The sequence below is a fragment of the Aotus nancymaae genome, unplaced genomic scaffold, assembly GCF_030222135.1.
Source record: "Aotus nancymaae isolate 86718 unplaced genomic scaffold, 86718_ANA_hifiasm-v0.15.2.pri h1tg000041l, whole genome shotgun sequence".
Classification (NCBI taxonomy): domain Eukaryota; kingdom Metazoa; phylum Chordata; class Mammalia; order Primates; family Aotidae; genus Aotus; species Aotus nancymaae.
This window is the reverse complement of record NW_026988455.1, coordinates 30233598-30258517: the sequence shown is the minus strand read 5'-3', so window position 1 is coordinate 30258517 and position 24920 is coordinate 30233598. Positions and strand designations below refer to the sequence as shown.

General features: G+C 40.6%; 1 protein-coding gene and 1 long non-coding RNA gene across 6 annotated transcripts in view; one reads left to right on the top strand and one right to left on the bottom strand.

The window, feature by feature from the left end:
* LOC135268685 (uncharacterized) overlaps positions 1-9071 on the top strand; it is a 62255-nt gene extending 53184 nt beyond the window's left edge. Inside the window, exon 3 of the long non-coding RNA XR_010337019.1 lies at positions 8250-9071. This is a non-coding gene — a long non-coding RNA (uncharacterized LOC135268685). The remainder of the gene's footprint in view (positions 1-8249) is intronic.
* Positions 1-24920, bottom strand: part of FRMD3 (FERM domain containing 3) — a 297724-nt gene that overhangs the window by 27004 nt on the left and 245800 nt on the right. The gene's annotated exons all lie outside the window — the stretch shown is intronic.

Genomic DNA, 24920 nt, shown 5'->3' with positions numbered 1-24920 from the left:
TTTATGGCTCCAATATGCTACTACAGTATTGTTCAACCTGCTACTACAGGTCACCCGTGTCCCTTAAGGCTCTGCCAGCTGTCCCTTGAGTGTTCCATGGTCAGCTAAGTTTGGAAAACTGTGCACACTCTATCACCTTTTGAATATTACCATCAAGATTAAGTATACAAACTCTGAAGTCACCTTTCTGGGTTTGAATCCTGGCCTTGTACTCATTGCCACTGACAGTTTACTTAATTACTTAATTGTGCTATTCCAGGTTTCCTCATCTGTAAAATGGGGGAAATTCCAGGACATGCTGCATGGGGATATTGTGTGGAGAGGAATACATGAGTTAATACACGTAAAGTGCCTGACACATGGTAAGCACTCAATAGTATTACTACTAGTATATACAAATGTATGCAAGGTCCTGAATAGAGGAAATCAGTTTTATGTAACTCAATATTTCCCAAATTTATTCTCCCAGAGAACACAGAACATAACTTAGTTTGGGAAATCTATGTTGCTCAATCTCTGGTCCATCTCAACTCAAAACTCTTCAGTGAGATTTACCAGGCAACTGTGCATAAGACAACTTCAATACATCCAAACCCAAATGCATCATCTCCCTCCCAACTCTTTCCCTCCGGCACCACTCACTATGTAGTAAATGGCACCGTCTTTTCTTCAGTCTGTTATATCAGCAGCCCAAGGATTGGCCAAAACTACTACTTCTCACCCACTGCTCACATCTGTCATTAACTTGTGCGAATTCTGCCACCCTCTTCATTTTCAAAGCTATCCCTGCCTCTCCATTCTTATCACTTCTTAACTGGATGATACCAGTGGCCTCCTCACTGGTTTCTTTGATTTCACACCAGCTTCTTGTAAGTTGCTTCCAGAACAATCATTTTTAAAGGCCTAATTAGTTATACCAATCCTTTTGTTAAAAGGTTTCTCATGCCTTTCAGGCTAAATATTAAACTCTTTAGCTTGGTACAAAAAGCTCTACTCTACCACATATGCTTCCTCCATGCCCACCTAGTGAGGGGTTCCCATATGTGTCACATTATGTCATGCCTCTGTGTCTTTGCACAGACTGCTGCCTCTTCCTGGAATGTCCTCTGCACCCGGATAGCTCTTACTCATCCTAGAAGACCCTATGCGTTGTATCCTCTGGAAACCTCTCCTACCCCCCACTCCCAGTCTGGGTTATATGCTACTTATCTGGTACTTTTCATGGTTGACTCCTTATGGCCCATTTATGCCCAAATGATTAGTCTAAGCCAGTCATGGTAATTCCAGTCTTTTGGTCACATTTGGTTTAAAAATTGGTATATGGGCCAACCCTGAAAATAAAAATTGAAGGGGAGAAGAAGAGAGGTAGTGGGAGGGGGTCTGAGGGATGGATTTTTGAGAAAGGTTTTTATTTCTAAGAAGAACACCCTGGAAAGGTACAGACTCCTTATCTCTCAACATTGTTGTAAGTGAAGGAGGCAGCAGAAACTGGCAGCCGTCCAATGGTGCTGATGGCAACTGCTTGAGGGGAAGCTTGGCTGACTGAGAAGAGCAGTGTAGAGATAAAATGAAACTGGTTCTCAACCCTGGAATCCTCTCTAACTCTGGACTTGTCTTGGATAATAAATCACCTTATTATTTAAACCAGTGCTAATTAGAATTCTTCGTTACTTGCTGATGATGGCATCCTAACTGATGCAGCTGTCATACCATCTTGTGGATCTCTTTGCAATGCAAACTATCACCACAGTCAGTCATTACACTGTGCCGCAGATTTATTATGGGTTTTTCCATTAAAATTTTATGTCCTGAAAGGCAAGGACTTGAAATATCTACTAGAGAATTGTAGAAATCACTATGTGTGATGGCAAACATTACATAATAGCAAAACGTTGGAAGAATTCCCACCGAAGTCAGGAACATAACAAAGAATTATCACCACACATCAGTATCGGCCCTAGATAATGCAATATGATGAAGATGAAAAATAAGAAGTGTAAATATTGGAAAGTAAGGCACAAAATTCTAGTTCCAGGTAATAGAATTATCTACATAGAAAAGAGATGACAATGAAACAGGACACTAATAAAAATTTAATAAGGTGTTCAAGTGCAAGATCAGGATATTAAAGCAGGTGATTTAGTGCATATAGAAGAGACAATATAAAAATGATAATGGAAAATATCATTCAAAATAGCCAAATGCACAAATTAAAATAGCCATATATATCCATGAATATCCATAACAAGAAGTCTGAAAAACTTGTATGAGGACAATGTTAAAATATAACACAGTAGCATAAAATGAAATCTCAATAAATTGAAAAACATAATGATGTTCCTGAATAAGGGGCCTTGATACATTGAAAATTCAGCTCTCCTCTCACTAATCTAAACTTTAATGCAATTTCAATAGAAATCCCAACACAATTTCAAAAAAGACAAATGGTAAAAGTACACATGGATAATCAAAAACTTCTGGATAATAAATCAGTGAGCACATCCAGATAATGGAGTATTATTCAGTGCTAAGAAATGCCATGAAAAGCTATAGAGGAACCTTATATGCATATTACTAAGTGAAAGAAGCCAGTCTGAAAAAGCTGCATATTGTATGATTCCAACTATTTGATATTCTGGAAAAGGCAAAATTATGGAGACTGAAAAAAAAAAATAGTGGTTACCAAGAATTAGGGGAAGGGAGGGATAAACAGGTGGAACACAGAACTTTCAGGGCAACCTATTATGTATGATACCATAGGGGTGGATACATGTCATTAAACATTTGTCCAAACCTGCATAACGTGCAACACCTAGGTGAACCCTAATGCAAACTATCAACTTTGGATAGTCATAATGTCTCAATGCAGACACATCATTTGTAACAAATGTACTTCTCTTGTGTGGGATGTTGATAATGGGGGAGGCTGAGCATGTGTAAGGGAAATTCTCAATATGTGGGAAATTCTGTGCCTTCCTTTTAATTTTACTGTGAATCTGAAAATTGCTCCAAAAATATAATTTCTTTAAAAAAAAAAAAAAGCAGCAATGCAGGGAAAACTTGGCCTACCTGATATTAAAACTATACTATAATAGAGCCAGAATAATAACAATATAATTCAGAAATATACCCTTGAATGTAATGGAAAATTTGTTTATGAAAAATAGTTTTGCAAAAAGTTGTTAACCAATTGTGAGGGGGAAATCCCTATATCCCTATGGTTTATCCCTATATCCCATGGTATATCCCTATACTATGTCATGCACACATAAAATTCCTAAGAAGATAAAAGGTTAAACTAAAACAAAATTAGATACCACATGAAATTGAAATTGCCAATTTTGAAGGTCATAGGCAGTTATTACCAGCAATTTCATATAGTTCAAGTAAATGCATTAATTATTAAGAATAAAAACAGGAAATACTTTTATAATCTTGGCATGGGGAAAATTAAGATAAAAAAGAAATAAAACCTAAAATATACAAAAAGTAAGTAGCCTGCACATACAGAAGTTCTCTGTGCCTATAAAAAATGCCTGTGTCATAAAGTTAACGTTAAATATTAGTTGAAAACCAAGAACCAATTGGGAGAAAAAAATTAACATTTGTAAAATACAAAGAATACTCAGATTGAAAAAGAAATACTACAATTTATATGGGAAGGACAAAAACACAACAGAGACGTACTAAGTAAACAAATAGGCAATTCTCAGAAGAAGAAATGAAAATAGACAATTATTTGAAAAGATCCGTATCCTCACTGACAAAAAGAGATATGCAAATTAAAACAATGAAGTCTCATTCTCCTTTCAACCACTTTGCAAAGCTTTTAAGAAATTGGGCATATCAGGGTTAGTGATTATGTGGGGGAACAGACAACCTCGTACTCACTTTGTTAGTATTTGCTTTTAGAGGATAATTTGCCCATTTCCATTAAAAGTTTAAATTTACATGTCCTTCAACCCAACAATTATACTTTTAAGCATCTATTAAAGAGAAATGCCTCTGTATACATATTCATTGCAGTACCATCTGTTAGAGAGAAAAAATGAGACATAACCATTTCCAACAGTAATTTGATAATTAAATAACTGAGTTATTATATCTCTATTTACTTAGTATTATCCAGCCATTTCTAAAAAGGATGTATATTAACATGTATGGATACGGAAAGTCCTTCAAGTCATATGATAAAGTGAGAAAACTAATTCTACAATACTATATCTCAAACAATCCCATTCATGACAAAAACATCCTATATCCTATGTGGCAATATTCATAGATCAACTATTGGGAGTATTAAAGGAAAGCATCCATATATTTGTTCTTTTAAAAATCTTTTACAATAAGAACACATCATGTGTTACTTATGTCATTATACAAATACAGTTAATTTCATCTCAATTCACTTATAAGTCAGTTCCACAGGTGTGCATGAGATATAGCCAATTCCAGACATTTCCCAGGTGTATTTTGTTTTACTCAATTGGTAAAAACCATATGTACACATATAGCCACAGCTGCTTTCTTGCTGTAAGCTCTAACCTTTTAAGTTCCTATTTCAATTCCTATTTCCCCCAAGGACCAAAATATCAAAATATATTTACAATGAAAAGGCAATTGTCAGAAGATCAGTTTGATTGCAATTCTTCAGCTGATATTTTGAGTAAAGCTATGTCTTGAGGATAAACGAGCTCCGCCTCACCCCAGCAAGCAAATCTGAGATCTGACCCTTTCAACAATGAAAGGAGGAAGAGCATGTTGTGATCATCCATTCTGCTTTCTCCACAATCTTCTCATATTATTGAACAATCTGGAGGTACACACCACCGCTGCCTCCCTTTCCCTCCTAACTCACTGCTGACTAGGGTATAATTTATATTTTTATGACAACTTTATATCATTTTTCTTGAACAAGGGAACACACCCTCCTGTTTCCCCTTTGCACTGACTTGCTCACACTCCTTCCTGCTTGTCTCTGCTTTTCTCCCTACCTCTCTCTCTTCTCACCCTTATCAAAAGCCTCTGACACCAAGATCACCCTGGGCTTCTCTCCACCAGCAGTGAGCAGGAAGCTGGAAGCCTGCACACTTCAGGCACAGGATGGCAGCCCAGGGCACGGCACATACCAGCGTTCCGAGCTGTGACCTTGGAGCCGAGTCTCAGCAGACGAACAAACACATTACTGTTGCAGTGGTTCACCATGTGCAATTGGAGGCTTCGTCGAGTCTGGATCTTGACCAAGCATTTTGCCATACTGGTTATTCCAATACCCTTGGGCTCCTCGGCTTGTCATGGCCCAGGGCAGCCTTTCCTTAACCTTCCATTCTGTTTTAAAGGACCTAGGCAGGACCCACTGAATGAATCAAATGTCAGGTTCCTAATGCAGCCAACAGAAATAACTCATGAGGGATCAGCATTGGGAGGGGAGGAGGGAGGGGACGCTATTTTTAAACTCTCCACTCACCCTTCTAACAAACAATGAAAGATTATGCATCAGCCCTACTCTAGCCTTTCTAAACCATCCAGACCGAAACAAAGGACCCTGTCCAAATGCGTCATAGTTTCCTAAGAATCAAATGCCCCCAAAAGATAAGATAACAACTATACAATTCAATAATGGAGAAATAACCCACCTTTCCTTCTAAGAATTGTTCCTTGAGCCTTTATTATATTCTAGAGCAGTACTGTTCAATAAAATTATAACATAAGCCACTTCAAAGAGGGAAAAGAAGCCTTTAAAAAGCAAAATAACCGTATTACAATTAATTTTAATAATGTGTTTTATTTGAAGTCAAGATATCCAAATAGTATCTCAACATGTAATGATATCAAAATGCATTAATAATTATACACTCTTTTATTAATAAAGAGTTTGCATTCTTTTTTGGAACTAAGCCTTTGGAATTAGCGTGTGTTGCACACTGCACATGTTTAGCACATCTCAATTCGGACCAGCCCTATTTTGAATGTTCAGTAGCTACACATGGCTGCTGTTGTGGTCAACTCAGCTCTTGACAAAGTGCTGAATTGCTCCCATGCCTTATCTCCATCCCACAACAATGCTAATATTTTCTTCACCTTAAAGATAAGAGAACAACAACTTACAGTAATTGACCTCACAACAATCATGAAGTTAGTAAGTGCCAAAGCCATGATTTGAACCTTGGTTTCCAATTCAAACCGACTGACTAAAGTTAGTGCTTTAAATGCAGTTGCCACGCAACCATTACATTCTGACTCTTAGCACTTCGCAAGTCCTGCACTCGTACGTCTGCAGTATCAAATGTGCTTGCATCCCAGGGGACATGCTCAGGGATGCAAGCTGCTTCAATGTTTTGTTTAAGACATGCTATATTTGAAAAAATTTCAACTGATTAATAACTGCCTCCTCATTCTGTCTTAAAGTTGTATTTCTTCTGAAGGATGAAGGGGATGAGAAGAAAAAATTTTTCTCGCACAACTTCACCACACCTGCATACATTTTTCTACTTTAAATATCTACTGTCACCAAAAGATAATTTTCTAATAATCCTTTATGAAACAAAGGTTTATTAAGAGCAGGCAATTGAAATTCTCTGTTGTTATGTGTCAATATAAAATTGATTTAGCACTTCTGGGAAGAAAATTAGCAAAATATATGCAGTTTTATAGCTGTGGTATTCTTTGAACCAGAAATTCCACTTATGTGAATTACCCCTGAGGAAATAATCAGAAATGCTGACAAAAATTTTTGGACAAAGATATTCATCAGTGTATCATTTATTATAACAAAAAAATGTTTTTTAAGTTAATCTAAATTTCCAGTGGGAAAATAGTTAAATATGTGTGATGGAATATTGCACAGACATTAAAAATTCATGTTTAGAAGAATTTAAAATGTTTGAAAATGCTTGCTATATACTACTAAATGAAAAAAAGCATCTTTATATTAACGATGTGGCATCAACTATGTAAAACTGCACACTAGAAAAATGTAAGTTCAGACAATAAATCTTGGAAGGGAAAAAGTGTGTTGCCAGCCGTGCACTGTGGCTAAGGTGGGGTAGACCATTTCCAGGGGCCTCACGGGGACTCCCACTCCCCTCTCCTGGGTGAGTAGTCTCCAGTATGGCAAGGAGTTCCTAATCGCACAGGAGTTAGTCAATTTTCAACGCTGAAGCTTGAAAGGAAAATATCCCTAAAAGTTCTCAAAACCTTCAACCCTTTGCAATTTCCCGGATGATATAATTCTGAGTAGAATTCCCATGTATAAAACAGACAGACTGACGCAAAGGTGGGGCCCAGGAATAGCACCTACTACACGTCCCTCACTAGTCACCAACAGTGGTTCTTGAAGAACTGCTAAAAACCTTTAGGACAAGGAAGAACAAATCTGAAAATCACTGTTCGTGATAAATTTTTACTTTGCAGTAACACATGATGAATTTCATAGATTAATGGGGGTTCATTTGCATGCAGTAGGCCAGCGCTCAATACTGAGGAAATCTCTCTTTGGCTTGTCTGGAGGGAATATAGATAAATCTTTATGTTTATCATCATGTTAAAACAACATGTGACCTGACAGCTCACTTGAAACAAACAGACCTTCCAAAAACAAAACAGGAAGCAAGTAAAAAACATAAAATAAAACCATCACCATACTTTCTGTTCTTTTCTACCGGAATAGTCATTCTCCATAATTGTCAAACTTAATATCTCACCATTGTTTCAAATGCCTCCTTCCTACCTTTCATTTTAAAAGTATTATGATCTTTGGGAGGCCGAGGCGGGCGGATCACTTAATGTCAGGAGTTCAAAACCAGCCTGGCCAACATGGTGAAACTCTATCTCTACTAAAATTACAAAAAAATTAGCTGGGCATGGTGGCAGGCGACTCCCAGGTACTTGGGAGGCTGAGGCAGGAGAATCGTGTAAACCCGAGAGGCGGAGGTTGCAGCGAGCCAAGATCTTGCCACTGCACTCTAGCCTGGGAGACAGAGTAAGACTCCATCTCAAAAAACAAACAAAATATTATTATTATTTTAACTACGGCCTGTCAGAATATTTAGCATTTCACATGGTTTTCACTGTTCCCTCTCTTAAACCTGCTCTCGCTCTCTTTGCTACTTTTCAGAGATCATAAGTAGATTCCTCTACTCTTGTTCTTTTATGGACCTTCTCCTTTCATGGAGAAAGACAAGCTAGCAAGACAAGCACTCTAAATTGCCTCAGTCATTTCTCTCTATCTTGTCTGACTCTGCCCAAAGGGATGGGTACCTTTCAAGAGGAAGAAGAAAAGAGAGGTGGGAATATGGAACCAAGCCAAAGATTCTGCAGGATCCTGCAATGTAAGCTTTGTTCTGTTTTGGGCCACTGTGCTCGACTGAACAATATGAGAAGCACATTTGGATGCCCTTGAATACTGTTTCTGTTTTGATTCATTTGTTTGTCTGAGGATTGAAAATGCACGTCTGGGCAGTGACAAGAGGCCAAAGAAAGTGGAAGATGTGTGAAAAGGAGAATCGATTTTCCATAATGAGATGTCACTAACATTGCTTGCTAAGTCAGCCTGAAACCAAAGAAGAAGAATGACGTTCAGTGATAAGAACTGTTCATGGGCCTGAATTCCATGGCTGCTCCTGCACAAACCACCTGACACAGATCCGAGGAAAGGCCACAAACTTGTCTCTACTTCGTGAGTGGCTGGAAGTTACTGGACAACTTGGAGCCCTGGCCCCTCGACTATAAAATGGAGACAACAACTCCTCTTATGGTTGTTATGACAAGGAAATGAGATCTACATATCAAGTGCCTAACACAGAGCTGGTTCCCATGAACCGGAACTTATTAAGCAAGATTTAAAGCATGGTCTCTGGAGCAGTCCTTGGGTTCTAATCCTGGCTGCACCATTTATCATCTCTGAGCCTCAGTTTCCACATCTGTAACATGAGCTTTCATTTTACAGAAGTAAAAGCAGTGTGTACCTCCACAGGTGGTTGTGAGGATTAACCAAGTTAATACACATGGCATTCTCAGATCAGTGCCTTGCACAGCAATTTACTCAATAAACGTTAGCAGATTTTTTTCAACACATGGTCTTTTTTCTTTTTTCTTTTTTTTTTTGGTCTCTTTTAATTGCTCAAGAGGAAGACGGTGAGGATTTTAAATAGCCTGGATTCTCTTCCTTCTGTCAACCATCTGTCTCTTTAACATGCTATTACTAGTTACTCCTCCCCAGGAGTAGCAGTATTGCTGGTTATAAAGTTAACCCGACCATGCCTATTATCTTAAGAAATCTACAGAAGCCTGCTGAAATTCAATTTTCTATCTGCAAAATGGTGAGGATACTGGGTGCTTATATGACTGGGAATCTGACATGGAATAGGCATTTAATAAATACTAACTATAATTATACCATTGTCAATATGCCATTTATTATCTACTTTATTAACTAATATTTGACAAGTAGTGGAGTCAGCCATTAGTTAAAATAATTTTGGAGATTCACTAAAACTTTAGCTAACTGCTAACTCCAAGTGGAAAGATAATGAAATATTATTACATTCATTAAATGTTCTTTGTAATCAGGTAAGATGTTAAGAATCCATTATAAAGAGTTCTTAGGACTAACACATACCTCAGAGGACTTTTAAAGATTATATTAATTTAATAAAATATATAAACAATAATTTTAATAATATATTTGCGATAGGAGGGTTATATTCTTGAGTATATAGTAAAAAGAGAGAGAAGCTGTTGCCAACATCGCTGAGAGACAGGACCATATGGCCAGGTAATCAACCATCTGTATAATTCAATTTCCTTGTTTGGAAAGTGAGATAACAGTATCTGTTCTATCCAATTCAAAGAAATGGTCATGAGTATCAAATTATGATAAGTTACATGAAAAAAAACAGAAAGGCGTAAGATGCTTTGGCACATTGAACACGGTTCCTCTTATGATTTCCCCTATCAGATTGACTGTTTCCTGCCTGTAAACTGAGATCACTGCTCTCCGGGGCCCAGCATCACCTTGTAGAGTCAGGGGAAAGGTGAATAAAAATCCTCTGGAGAATACAGTTGCAGACAGAGTATAGTTCAAGCAGCACAGCTGGGCTCTTTTCAACACCACTGTTCTCAGTAGCTCTAAGGCCTCCTCACCATGAGTTACTTCCTTGTATTTTCCTGACTCCCCAACTTATTTATAAATGGGAAAGAGTAGATAATTCATTCAAAGCAGTCAGTTAACTTGGGCAAGGAGAGTCATTGCTTGTGACTCAAGATAGATGTTCTTGTGAAGTCACTGCTCCTATGCTATAAAGAATGTATATAGTTCCTCACCTCTCTCCAAGAAATTGACTGATTTATGCACAAATTGGCTAAAATCATCATATTCTGTTCCAATAACATTTCAATGCTTTTAAAAATAAAATTAGAGCAAAAAATACAAAAACATCACTTGTTTCTTTTTGTTTTTTTGAGACAGGGTCTTGCTCTGTCACCCAGGCTGGAGTGCAGTGGCCCATCCATAGCTCACTGCAGCCTCGACCTCCTGGGCTTCAAAGTGATCCTCTTGCCTCAGCCTGCCAAGCATCTAGGACTGTAAGTACACAGTATCACACTTGAGTAATTTTTAAAATTTTTTATAGAGATGGCGTCTCACTAGTTTCCCCAGGCTGGTCTTGAACTCCTAGCTTCAGTGATCTTCCCACCTCAGCCCCCAAAAGCACTAAGGATTGCAGGCATGAGCCACCATGCCTGGCCCATTTGTTCTTTTTAAATGATATAAAAAGCCTGATGCATTATAAATATGTACAGTACTTACTATGAGTTCTCAATGGAAGCAAACTAGAATTCTGGATTTTGTATTTTACTCCACAACACAGGACTTGTATTTAATCTTAGGTTTCAGGTCAGGACTAGAAGAGTCAGCTAGATTGAGTTCCCTCCCTTCAGTCGTCTATCCCTTACTGAGCAGTCCCCAAGGACAGGGCACCCAGTTAGGCCGAACATTCAAACCGATAGAAACAGGTGTTTCAAGTACATTGATAAAGAAATAAACAAAGGATAAAGCTATCAATGCCATGTCAGGAGTCAAGAAATATGTCATAGAAAAGGAGTCACCTGAAAAATCAGTATCAATTTACCAGTGCAGCAAGGAAAAGAAAACAGCCAGAGCAAAGGAACTAGCATGGGAAGGAAGGAATTGGCACAGACAGGCAGTGGTGGAAGGAGAAGCTTTGTCTGGAGAGAGAAGGATGAGAGGGTTGAGGCAGGATGAAAGGCCTTGGAGGGGACTAAGGCTGGAGAGTGGAGGCCAGTATGTGAGGAACCATTGGCCCCACTGTGTGAGGCTGGACTCTCCACGCAGTCAATGGGCAGGTTGCAGAAACTACTTCCAGCAAAGACTGTAGCAGGAGTTCAGGGGATGATCAATAAGAAAGAGGTTGCAATGTTCCCAAAAAGAGAAGAAGAGGGGATAGCAGGGGATAAGTGTTAGGGCTTCTTCTGAGATAGAATTCAGAGGACTCTGGTGGCCGAGTAGATGTGGAGCGTGGGGAAGGGTCACAAGGCAAGGGTGGCTTCCAGACCTCTGGCTGGGACAACTGCATACATAGTGATGTCATCAACCAAGTCAGAGAAGGAGCAGGTTTGAGACTGGATTTTGGAGAAAGAAGAAGTCATGAGGGGAGTTGTAAACACATTACGATGATGTGTTAAATGTGAGCTGTTGTGTGTGTGCCTTCCAGGTGGAGGTGTCCAATAAGCAGCCAAAAGCACAGAGCAGTAGCATGGGGCTGAGCCCTCTGCATGGAGGTCATGATCACAGAGAGGCGGTCTGGATCACTCTACTACTTCGTGAAAACCCTGAGTCTGAGACTCCGACTTCCTTCTCTCCACTTCTCTGTCTTGTCTCTCCAAATAACAATAAAGAACAAAAATGATATTTTGAAATACTAATCAATGCGCTTTTCTTTCTACTTGTGCTTACAAAATTCCTGAAGGTCTTCTAATGATCCCCAGCCTAGGCAGCAAAACTAGCCCACCCAAAAGTAAAACAATGACCATGAATTGCTGATCATTAATTTCACAAGTCATTGCTCCAAGGCAGAAAGTTCTCCTCCCTGACCTGCAGATGGGACAAAAGAATATAAAGGAGCCACAAGTAGAGGAGATGAGGTAAGGGACCCCCAACCTCTAAGGATCGAGCACTATATACTGTGAACCTCATTATGCAACAAGCAACCCATAGATCATGCAGCAAGATAATTGTCCATCTCCTCTCTCATTTACCTACCACAAGAAATACGCTTATACTCAACAGCCCATGGTATGCTAAACCCTGATGAATAAAACTAGGGCCTGAATACCTCTGGTTACTCCAACTACAGGGATGGGAGTAACATGAAGGACAACTTTCCACAGCTGTCTATGGATGAAGCCAGCTGTCTCCCATAGAGACCAGACATGGAATTTCACAACTATAATGTGTTCTTCAGAAACATGCATGAGGAATTTTCTTGTAGTATAATTTAAACTATCTCAGCTTTGCACAGTGGCAATATTGTAGCCAATGAGGCTTATCTGAGGCGCAATTATTGGCTAATTAAACTATCTCACTGACCAAGGCTACCTATAACTCAGATTCTTCCTTCCACATAAACAAAGTGTTTTTCCTTTATCTTGGTTGAAGCTAGGGCCTAAGAATTCTCTGATGCTCTATGACTTGGATACATCAAGGCAATCTATTGATGTTGAAGTTTTATCAGGTGCCAATGTAGTCTCCCAAGGTTTCCTGGAGGAGATACGGATGACAACACTGAGCTTATTGACTCCAGTTAGAACAGCCTCTTTCGGTTTCTATGTAACACTCACAGGCAAGAGTGTACTTCCTTTGTCCCCATGCAGGATGAATTTGTTTCTCCATCACTTCTGCTTTTTTATTTCACTCCCTCCAGACATAAGTCACAATGAAAGATAAAGCATTTTTCTCTGAGTAAATTAAATTATATTACATAAATAAATGAAGCTTAAATTTTGTTCTCCATATTTCTCAACAGCTTTGCAGATGGTATTAAGAAACAAGGCATCTGTGTCTCCCTGTGGAAAAATCCAGGCTCTTCTGGAACTGTGGGCTCCTTGTGTTGCTGTCATGTAATCAAGAAGCTAGAGGTAGCAAAACCCAATCCTTCCACCCAACACGCTAGCCAAGGGCATCTCTCTCTTGCATCTAGCTGTGACTCAAAAAGAGAAGAGCAAATGGTCACTACATGCAAAACAAGTTGCTAACTACTGTAGGCTTTGTCTTTCAAATTATCAAACATATATATGTACATACATATGTATATGCATATATATGTACATATGTATGTACATATATATGTGTATATATATTTGAGATGGAGATTCACTCTTATTGCCTAGGCTGGAGTGCAATAGTGCAGTCTTGGCTCACTGCAACCTCTACCTCCAAGTTCAAGCGATTCTCATGCCTCAGCCTCCCAAGTAGCTTGGATTACAGGCACCTGCCACCATGCCCAGCTAATTTTTGTATTTTCAGTAGAGACAGGGTTTCACCATGCTGGTCAGGCTGGTCTCTAACTCCTGACCTTAGGTGATCCACCCTCCTCAGCCTCCCAAAGTGCTGGGATTACAGGCATGAGCCACTGCACCAGCCAAATTATCAAATATTTTTAAAAAATGTTATATCCAGTTTTTGCAAGGCTATGATGAGAGACAATCTCATATACAATTTGGTGGGATGTATGGAGGAAGGATGGTAAAAAATATTTTTGCATATTTATGTGATAGAATAATGTATGTCCATTAAATATAAAATTATAGAAGAATATTTAATGTCATGGGAAATATTCATGTTATGTTGTGAAGTGAATAAGTAGATTATAAAAGAGCATCTCTAGTATATTTGTTAAAATTTTTTTAAATTGTCAAAAATATATAGATGGATTCTACACATTTATAACACAGTTTGAACATCAGGTGGTTTTTAAATTTTATTTGTGTTTTCATTTTTTCTGACTTTTCTACAATGACTGGTATTTTTTTAAGAAATGGAGTCTCACTCTGATGCCCAGGCTAAAGTGTAGTGGTATGATCATGACTCACTGCAGCCTCAAATTTCCAGGCTTAAGTGATCCTCCCACCTGAGCCTCTTGAGTAGCTGGGTCTACAGGCATATGCCATTACACTTGGCTAAGTTTTTTTTTGTTTTTGGTAGAGACAGAGTTTTGCCATGTTGCCCAGGCTTGTCTCAAACTCCTGGGCTCAAGTGATACTCCTACCTCGGCCTCCTAAAGTGCTAGGAGTATAGGCATGAGTCATCATGCTTGGCCTAGTATTGCTTCTGATTTCACACTAAAAAAAGAAACAAAACAAAACAAAACAAAAGAGCACGCTTGACTTCCGGCAAACCTAATCCCAGGAGGATATTCTTCTTATATGCTTCATTTTATATAATAAATGCTGTTCAGGTTGCATTTACAATCCATACATTCATTCATTTATTAATTAATTCAGCAAATATTAGTTTAGCTCTTACTTTGTGCCAGAACACGCCTAAATGCTGGGAATCATGAGGGAAACAAGGTAAAGTCCTTGCTCTTTTGGAGCTGGTGTTTTAGTTATGGAAGGCAGTCAATAAACAGGAAGACAAAAATAAATGAGAAAGTGTTCGATAGAACCAGGTGCTCTAAGGAAAATAAAACAGGGTGATAGCATGAGAAGGACTGGAAGAATTACTCAGAATTAGGCATTCAGGGAAGATCTTCCAAGGACCTGAAATCTGAGCTAAAACTTAAAGAAGAGAAATAGCCATAGAAAGACCAGAGAGAAGACCCTCCTGGGTGGGGGAAACAGCTCGTGCAAAGGTTCTTGAGATTGCAGTGAGTTCAGCCTTTTCCAGGGAGAATGGGAAACAGTCTGAGGGGTGGGCAGGAGGCAAAGCAAGCAGAGCTTCATAAGCTACAGGAAGGAGCTGAGATTTTATCATAACTAGATGTGAGCTCCACTTATCAAAATAATCCCCTGGCTACTGTATGGAAAATATGGATGGGAGGAGGGGGATAGGAGTGGAAGCAGAGAGAGCCCCCTCAGGCAATAACTACAGCATCCTGCAGACAGAGATGAGGGGCTGCGCACAGCTTGGGTGGCCGTGGAAATACATCTGGGTTATACTGAAAAGGTTAAAGTGAATAGGATTTTGCAGATGGATTTGACAATTCAATATCTTATGACCACTGGGCAATGGGAGAAGTTTGACAGGAAAGGCAGGCATTTATAAGTCTGACTTTACTATTTAGGCAACTGTTAACCAAGAGCCTGTTCTGGAAATAGAACATGGCCCCAGGGGGCACAAGATAGGAAGGGAGACCCATGCAGACTGTCCATCAGCAAGCAGGAGTGTGTCCCGAGTGTGTCCCCAGCCACATGGTCAGAGTCAGGAGCATGTCTAATCCCAGGGACAAGGACCGTCAAGATCCCGGGGGAGCAGAGTGCTGGAGGACCAACAGGGCAGGGACACAGGAAAGGGAGCAAGGCGGGCATGAGAGCCAGACAGCAGGACAGAGCAACAGAGAGAGCAGACCAAGGGCCCATTCAAAGGGCTGGGCTTGGGCTTCTCAGTTCCCTCCCAGGTAAGGGTACAATTGGTCCTAGAGCTGGGGTGGGACCAAGCCTGGATTTAGGGGCCAATTTGTTCAGATAGGCCAAGCGGGCTGGGCAGGTATTGAGAAGACCACAGATCGCAAGGAATGCTCTTTTTTTTTTAAATATCGACACCCTTTTCTTTAATGATGAAATTTCCAGTCTATGTTTTGGTTATCAAGTGAGTCATTCTGAAAACCCTATTTATTTCTCTTTCAGCCAAAGCATCTGTCCATTATCACATTTCTAATGTTGAAGTGGAGATACAAGGATTTTAAAAGTACCCAATTGGACATCTCTAAAGGAAGGAAGTGAGGGCTCTTTCTTTCTTTTTTTTTCCCTTTGAGACAGAGTTTTGCTCTTGTTGCCCAGGCTGGAGTACAATGGCGCAATCTTGGCTCACTGCAACCTCTGCTTCCTGGGTTCAAGCGATTCTCCTGCCTCAGCCTCCCAAGTAGCTGAGATTACAGGCATGAGCCACCACACCCAGCTAATTTTGTATTTTTTGTAGAGACGGGGTTTCTCCATGTTAATCAGGCTGATCTCGAACTCCCAACCTCAGGTGATCTGCCCGCCTAGGCCTCCCAAAGTGCTGAGATTACAGGCATGAGCCACCACACCTGGCTGGAAGTGAAGGCTCTTTCAAGTGAGAAACACTCATTTTCTATTACCTTTTAAGCTAGCTATTATTAATTTTCAATTTTATGCCAGAAGTTTGCAATTCACAAGAAGAAAGGAAAAAAGTCAAACCCTGCTTTTAAATATCATTGTTCCCCATTCTCCCTATTTTAGTTACCACATTTAAAAAGAAGATGGCACCATTTGACCCAGCAATCTCATTACTGGTTATATACCCGAAGAAATATAAATCATTCTATTATAAAGATACAAGCATGTGTGTATTCATTGTGGCACTATTCACCATAGCAAAGACATGGAATCAGCCCAAATACCCATCAATGATAGACTGGCTAAAGAAAATGTGGTACATATGCACCATGGAATACTATGCAGCCATAAAAAGGAACAAGATCCTGTCCTTTGCAGGGACATGGAGGGAGCTGGAAGCCATTAGCCTCAGAAAACTAACACAGGAACAGAAAACCACACACCACATGTTCTCACTTATAAGCGGGAGTTGCACAATGAGAACGCATGGACACAGGGAGGGGAACATCACACACTGGAGCCTGTCAGCAGGGGGTGGGGGGAGAGAGAGAATCAGGATAAATAGCTAATGTATGTGGTGCTTAATAACTAGGTGAGGTAATGGGGTGACAGGTGCAGCAAACCACCATGGCACATGCTTAGCTATGTAACAAACCTGCATGTCCCGTATATGTATCTGGAAACTTTAAATTAAATAAAAATTGTTTTAAAAAGTAAAATAAAACTGTCTTTCATAGAATAAAAAGCAAAAAAGACTATGGCTATACCTTTTGCTTTCAAAAGCAATCAATGATCTAAAACCATGTAAATAAGAACAGCAGCAATTTGGGGTAAGAATGATTAAAGTTCATTTTTAAAAAAAGTTCAATTTGGGGTAAGAGTGAGGAAGAAACTCAGAAATAATCTCATCTTATTTTATAAAAGAGAAAATAAGATTTAGGTGATATCAATGTCCAGCATGTGCCAGATAAGAAGTGAATATTTATGAAGTGAACAAATGAATGAACAAAGCCCAGCCCTCTCATTCTCTGTCCAATGCCACTGGAGAATCCTTCCCACCACCAGAGAATCCCCATTAATATTGTATTCAATGTCCACTCAAGTGCAGTCCAGCACCCGTGTATATTGGGGACTTGGGGGTCACCATATGATGCTTAAATGAGAGCGACATAGCGCCTTCCAAACAGCTTGGCAAGAACCTTGACTGTGTTTGGGTGACTCATCCTGGTTTACCGGAGTGACAGACCAAAAGCATGTAAAATGGCATGTCACCACCGTAACTAGAGCAGACAGTTCTCACATCTATTTTGGAATCTGGGGCTTTGGCATGAACAGGGATTTCAGAGTTTCAAAAACACCCCCCCCACCGCTTTCCTTTCGGTAAACTCATCTGCAAGATCTAGAGCAGCTGTTTCCAAATCTTCTTTTGGGGAAAAAAATATTTGTACATACAAATAACTGCATATTTATTTATAAATTAGATACCTATATATCTGTCATTATATATTATGCACATTATAAAACCTATACAATAGAAATTTTATAAAGAGGTGGTAAAAATAAAATATCAGTAGAAGTCTGAATAATTTCTTCCTCCACCCTAGCGTATCACTGTATGTACCCTGCTCTGGAAGCCACAGCTCTAGGACCTCCAATTCACCATCTGCCAAACCAGGAAGGAAACTGCACTCCTCTGTTTATGGCATTGAGCATACACTCCCAAGACCAGCCTTGAGCCGACTGACCAGATCCTCTCTTCTGAACCTTGAGTGCAATGCCTCAGACCTACTATAAAGAGCCAACCTAAAAGAATGGTACCCAGCACACACTGCCCAGCACTTTCTCCCATCTAAGTGGCACTGGATCTTAAGGGAAGAGAAGGAGGGAGAGGCTATGAGATCCTGTCTCAATTTAAGCTTGGGGATTGCAAAGAACATCTGCTTAACACTCACTACCAACCCACTGAGAAAAATACAAGAAAATAGAACCCCGTGCATCTAAAACTCAGAAAATTCTAGTTTCTGTTTTCTACCAACAATAGGCTTAGTAAGATTTTCACCTTTCCTCTCCTGCGGTTTCTTAGGCAAGTAGTGAAAGTGTTTACTTGTCTAAGTGCCAAGCAAAATGTCTTCCCCTCTGCAGACCACTCTGGCTGTCACAGCTGGTCACATAACACTCTCCTCTGGCTCAAATCCCAGCCCTCAAGGACTGTGATAGATTACTTCCTAGGACACTTGACTGACTTCTTTTTTCACCCTAGCCAAGTCCTTTGAAGCCATTAATTATTAATAAGTGGGGCAGCAAAATGCTCACCTGAGCAGGAGCAATGATGATTTGGGAAGCTCCGCTACTGAATTGCTTCCACTGAGACAATCACTCTTAATACAGACTGTAAGCAAATGAGTAATTAGAACTAGCCTTGGAGTGAGTCATTCCTTATTTAATGAATTCAACTTCAAAATCAGAACATGATTCCCAGAAGGAAGCGAGCTTCCCGTGGGAAATCTGTTTCCCCTGCAGCCTGGCTCTACTAAGAATTCTGTTCACTGCGACACACTCGATCCCCAACCTTCTCACCACTCTTTGTAAGGTGATAGAAGTCTCTGAGGAGTCAGCAGGTCCTGGCATGCTGTGCTGAAAAACCAAAGCCTCGCACACTGTTCCACGTACACAGCAGTTCTTCTCACAGAATCACAGAGATCACCCATACTTAAATAAAAATGTTGTCTCTTTTGGTAATTCATTTGCTATAATTGAAAAATAGATGTAGTTCCTTAGCTACTTGTTCTGTTTTAGCAAGAAGGAGTTGAGTCATTTTAGCTGTGTTCAATGTCATCTAAGATAGCTGGGCCAGGAATCTGAGAGTAAGGATGTAATCCCAGCCTTCCGGAATACTTACCCAACAATGTGATGTGAGGCAAATGTTCTCACCTCTCCAGGCTTTCCCATTTGTAGAAGAATTTTGAGGGTATGTACTAGATCAGAGGCCAGCAAACGATTTCTATGAAGGCTTAGATTGTAAATTTTAAGGTTTGCTGGTGAAATTTTAAAGTTAAAAGTTGAAGTTGGTTCAAAAGAGGCAAAATGGAGGATATTATATAAGTACTTATATCATCATCTAAAGCATAACTGTTCACTGGAAGGCCAGAAATAATGGTTCTGGGCCCACCACAGACTGTATGTTGCTAACCCCTGTATTAGGCCTTCCTCAACATTCCCTCTAACCCTCAAAAGCTATGAAAAATACTCCTGTCCCTAAGTTCCTACTCTCAAAGTAAAAAGACCTCAAGCCACAGTCTTGGATTTTTTTTTTTTTTTTTTTTTGCCTTGATATTCAGCAAAAGAATCAGAGTCAAGAGCTAGAAAACAGCTGAGTGATGCTCAAATCCAATCTTCCTGTTTTATAGATGAGGAGAATGAAGCTCTGAAAGGTGGACAGTGTTGTCTGTGGTCACCTGGCTGCTTGGCAGAGGAGCCAACACCAGAGTTCGTTTGAGACATTCATGCAGAAAGACAGCAACCACCTGAACCACTGCTGAGCTTACACTGCAGAATGCTGTATTTCATAAAATGAACTATTCGTGGAGAATTAGCCAACTACAGAATTGAAATGATGCATACTGTTGGTGTCTTAGATGTAAAATACAAAATCTTTGCAAGATAAAATGCACCGATTTTGCATCAGGAACAAGGCATCGAGCTTCCTTACAACACAGTAAACACTTAAAATTTCAAAGTCCTCTTTCAAGTGACACAAACTTCTTGTGAGTACTTAAGTTGTCAGTAAATCCAAAAATATAAAAAACCCAGAGTTCCAAAGATGAGAATAGTTCCAAAGAAAAACACAAAAGAAAATCTAAAGAGCTTCTGAAAACACTGCAAAAATGGGAATCTGCAGAGCCTGCTCAGGCCTTTATGTCTTGTCCTCTAAGCTGTTCCTGGCATTTTCTACCCCAGAGTAGTTGCCGACCCAAACTGTAGTGCTGTCTTCAAGAATTCAATAGTGATCATTCATAATGTTTATTTTGCTAGTCCAATACTGCAATTATAAACAAAAATAGGAGCTGCCTTCTGCTCTGTAGAGGCCTCCTAGTTACTGCAGAAGCAAGTCCAGCTACTGTGCGCTTATCAGCAGCTGGAAACTATAGATGTCATTCAATAAGAATGTTCAGGATAGCCCGAGCATGTGCAATGCTAAAATGATGCTTAAAACAGCGCTTTGTATGAGATCCTTGTAATTTAGGACATCTAACCCATTTGTCTGTGTTTGTGTTAAATATGTTCCCAATTCATTGTTTGATCTTCAGTTCAATTTCTGATGTGTTTTCATGCACCAGTGTTTTCAACATTAAGCAAACAAAGCAGGAATTTTAGGAATTTAATATACTGGATGACTGCAACTGCATTAAAATGCATAGGGAAGAAATTGCTAATGCATTAACACTGATTGCCTCTAGAAGCAGGGCAAGCTGGGATGTTATTATTATTATTTTTTTTTTTTGCTCACTTATGCTTTTTTGTGATTTCTAAATTTTTAAGAAGATGATGTACTAGTTTTATAATGAAAAATAAAGCAAATAGCAATCACCTGGGGCAGAAACCATAAGGGGAAAGGTGATTCCACAGGACTTATCAACAGCTTCTGTTTCATGGGACATAACATAAAAGAAATTTCAAAAACACCAGTGCAGGCTGGGCCTGTAATCCCAGCACTTTGGGAGGCCAAGGCAGGCAGATCACAAGGTCAAGAGATTGAGACCATCCTGGCCTCTACTAGTGAAACCCCGTCTCTACTAGAAATACAAAAATTAGATGGATGTGGTTGCGCATGCCTATAGTCCCAGGTACTCAGGAGGCTGAGGCAGGAGAATTGCTTGAACCCGGGAAGTGAAGGTTGCAGTGAGCCAAGATCATACCACTGCACTCCAACCTGGTGACAGAGTGAGACTCTGTTTTAAAAAATTAAAAAAAAAAAAAAAACAGTGCATTGCTGCTAATGCATATGTCCTGACACATCTGAGCCAAAGGGAAGAAATGGCTTAGCATCTGGGGAAAATGGTGGGAAGAAAGACACCAGAGCCATGAGAAAAAGGTAAATTTGTCTCAGCCATGGCCATGAACTCCACAAGGGAGAAAAGAGGGAGGTGAATGTTCACATCAGACAGTCGGGGAGGAAGACCAAACGTGGTAGAGGGTAGGATAAAGAACTCACCATTGTATAACCACAGCAGCCTTGGGCTGTCAGAGGCTTCGCAGCGATGGATCAGAGCAACTGTGTAGTGCATAAAAGGCATACACATAGATAACGCAGCAGCCCCACCAGTCACCTGTTATGTGTTCGGGTGGAAGGTGGGTGGGACCAAGAGTATGGCATGCCTGATGGATGAGGACAATGCTCTTTTTACATGCGCAAAATACCTTTGCATGTTCACACACAGACTTTCGAGAATTTCAATGAAGCCACTTTAAGCCATCTATAGTTAGGGCTAGACACTGTAAGCAAACCTTGAAACAACCCTGCCTCTGCCTTCCACACACTTTCATCACATGCACAACACATGCATGCATTCACATATACACTCGGCATGCACATGCATGCGCGCACACACACACACACACTTTTACAGGGATGGTGCTAAAGGGTGGCTTGTGAGAGTTTTACCGTTCTCTTAATTTCCATCTATTCTTCAATAAAGACATTTTCTCAATCATATGCAAAAGCAGCTTCACATGACCCTTTAATCTAACACCCATTGTCACCCCCAAGACCATCCCTTATAGAAATTCTGGTGTCTCCACCGCGCTTTCATTTTGCCGGTAAGGAGAAAACAAACATTTTCAACTCTGACTTATTACAGTTGTACCTACCATACATGGCTTTTCTACCATGTTTATGCCAGCCTGCACCACTCCTATGGCAGACACCAGTGATCTTCAGTGTGTGTCTGTAATTACCAGTTACCAAGTCTCACATGATTAATTTCACTCCCATTCTCTACCACAATCCAACACTCTTCCATAATGAGAACATATACTCCACCGATAAAACACATAAGCACGGTGCTATCTACACTATAGGGAGCCTGCTCTCTTCTGAACCTTGCCTGCAATGCCTCAGACCTACTATAAAGAGCCAACCTAAAAGAATGGTACCCAGCACACACTGCCCAACATGTGAATTTATTCAGATTAATGACTCCTTAAAATGTCATTTTCACCTAGAACAATTCCCACTCTCAATTTTTTCTTCTCCTGAAATTCTCATAAGCTCTAAGTGGCACTCTTCGAATGGTTTGCCCTTCTCATCTAAAGTTTTCCACAGCACCAGTTCTCTCAGATCGTGTAACCGAGCAACTTTTGGGTGAGCTTTGAAAACGTTCCCGTTGCCTAGTGGTGCCTAGGAACTGATTTTGTTTTTTCTCCACCCTGACGCAGCCAACTTGAGACTGAATCCTCCAGCTGTCACACGGGTGAATGGGGTCACACATTTTCCCAGAACACCACTGCATTAATCTGGGCAATAATACTCTGCCCAGCTGTCTTTGAGAAACTTTAAAAGAATGGAAAAAACTTGTCTGACAAATGGGTGGTCATGACCCGAGAGAGCCATGGCAGCAGCAGAGATGCCCCAACCAATCAATCATACTATCTAAGACAAGGTGCCAGGACATTCTCATGACCTCATAGAGAGAGCTTCCACAAGTTAAGACTTTCTTCTCCCAGCCTGATTTTTTAAAAAAATGTTTAATTAGACAACATTCTTTTTTTTGAGACGGAGTTTCACTCTTGTTGCCCAGACTGGAGTGCAATGGCGCGATCTTGGTTCACTGCAACCTCTACCTCCTGCATTCAAGCAATTCCCCTGCCTCAGCTTCCCAAGTAGCTGAAATTACAGGCATGTACCACCACACCCAGCTAATTTTTGTATTTTTGTAAAGATGAGGTTTCACCATGTTGGTCAGGCTGATCTCGAACTCCTCACCTTAGGTGATCCGCCTGCTTCAGCCTCCCAAAGTGCTGAAATTAAATGTGTGAGCCACTGCACCTGGCCATTAGACAACACTTTTAACAAGGCTCAAGCTGTTAATCTTGACAAGTTTATAAATCTAGTCCAAAATATGTTATTTGAAACCCCCAGACAAGAATCTGAATCAGTATATCCAGATAGGAACAACGATAAGAAAGGTAAGTGGTGATGTCAAGTCTCCATCACTCTGTGTTTGAAGCTCTGAGAGGCAACAGTAGAATGTAACTCCCATGATGGCTTTAGCAATTCAACAAAATCATGCTGGCCATGGACTCCCTGTGTGATGCTGACACACCACTGAAACCTTCCTGGGTCTCTACAGTCCCATCTTTAACATAAAGAGGTTGAAGCGTTTTCAACTCAACATCCCTGAGACAAGGGCAGGACCTGGTCGGTAGGAGTCCAAAGGCTACGTCCCTAACCATATAACCAGCGACCATGTCTCCACAACTCTGCCTCTGACTATGCCTTAAATCCACAGCCTTCTCCTTAGTTGCATTCTCTCTGCCTGCTTCAGCCCTTGCATATCTATTCTCTGGGCTCCTCCAGTGGTTCCTCTGTAGCCTCCAACCCAGTGGTTTCTAACCAGAGAACTCTTGCGCCCCCCAGGGGAAACTTGGCAATATCTGGAGACATTTTTGGTTGTCAGTATTGGTGGAGTCCTTCTGGCATCTACTGGGTAGAAGCCAAGGAAGCTACTAAACATCCTACAATGCACAGGAATCCACGAAAAAGAACTGTCTAGGCCGGGCGCGGTGGCTCAAGCCTGTAATCCCAGCACTTTGGGAGGCCGAGGAGGGTGGATCACGAGGTCAAGAGATCGAGACCATCCTGGTCAACATGGTGAAACCCCGTCTCTACTAATACAAAAAAAATTAGCTGGGCACGGTGGCGCGTGCCTGTAATCCCAGCTACTCAGGAGGCTGAGGCAGGAGACTTGCCTGAACCCAGGAGGCGGAGATTGCGGTGAGCCGAGATCGCGCCATTGCGCTCCAGCCTGGGTATCAAGAGCGAAACTCCGTCTCAAAAAAAAAAAAAAAAAAAAAAAAGAACTGTCTAGCTCAAGAGGTCAGTAGTTCTGAGGTTGAAAAGCTCTGCTCCAGCCATGTCTGCCTCTAATCCATTCTCTACACATCTCCAGTGATGCAAAAGGCAATTCCCATGCCATTGACATCATTCCCATACCTGAAATCAGTTAGTCCCTCCCAGTTGCTCTCAGGTTAAAGTCTCAATTCTCCTGCAAGTCACACGAGGCCCATAATCTGGTCCTCTCCTAAACTTCTGCCTCACCTTCAGCATGCCCCAGAACCTCTTCCCTGAAACCACACTCACACCCCACACAGATGGAACTGACCACTCATTACCACCTCTTCCTGTCCATCTCTTCCATTTATTCCTTTGCCCACTGATTTTATGTCAGACACTCCAATGGAACAAATGCCCTCAAGGCAAGTTAAGGCACTTATATCCAGTGGGGCGCACAGAAAAGTGAGCACACAATGCAATCAGCAGAGGCAGAACTTTGTCATTGCCTCTGTGACCCACTGCTGTGTCAGACTTACAGTGGGCTGTGAGTCTC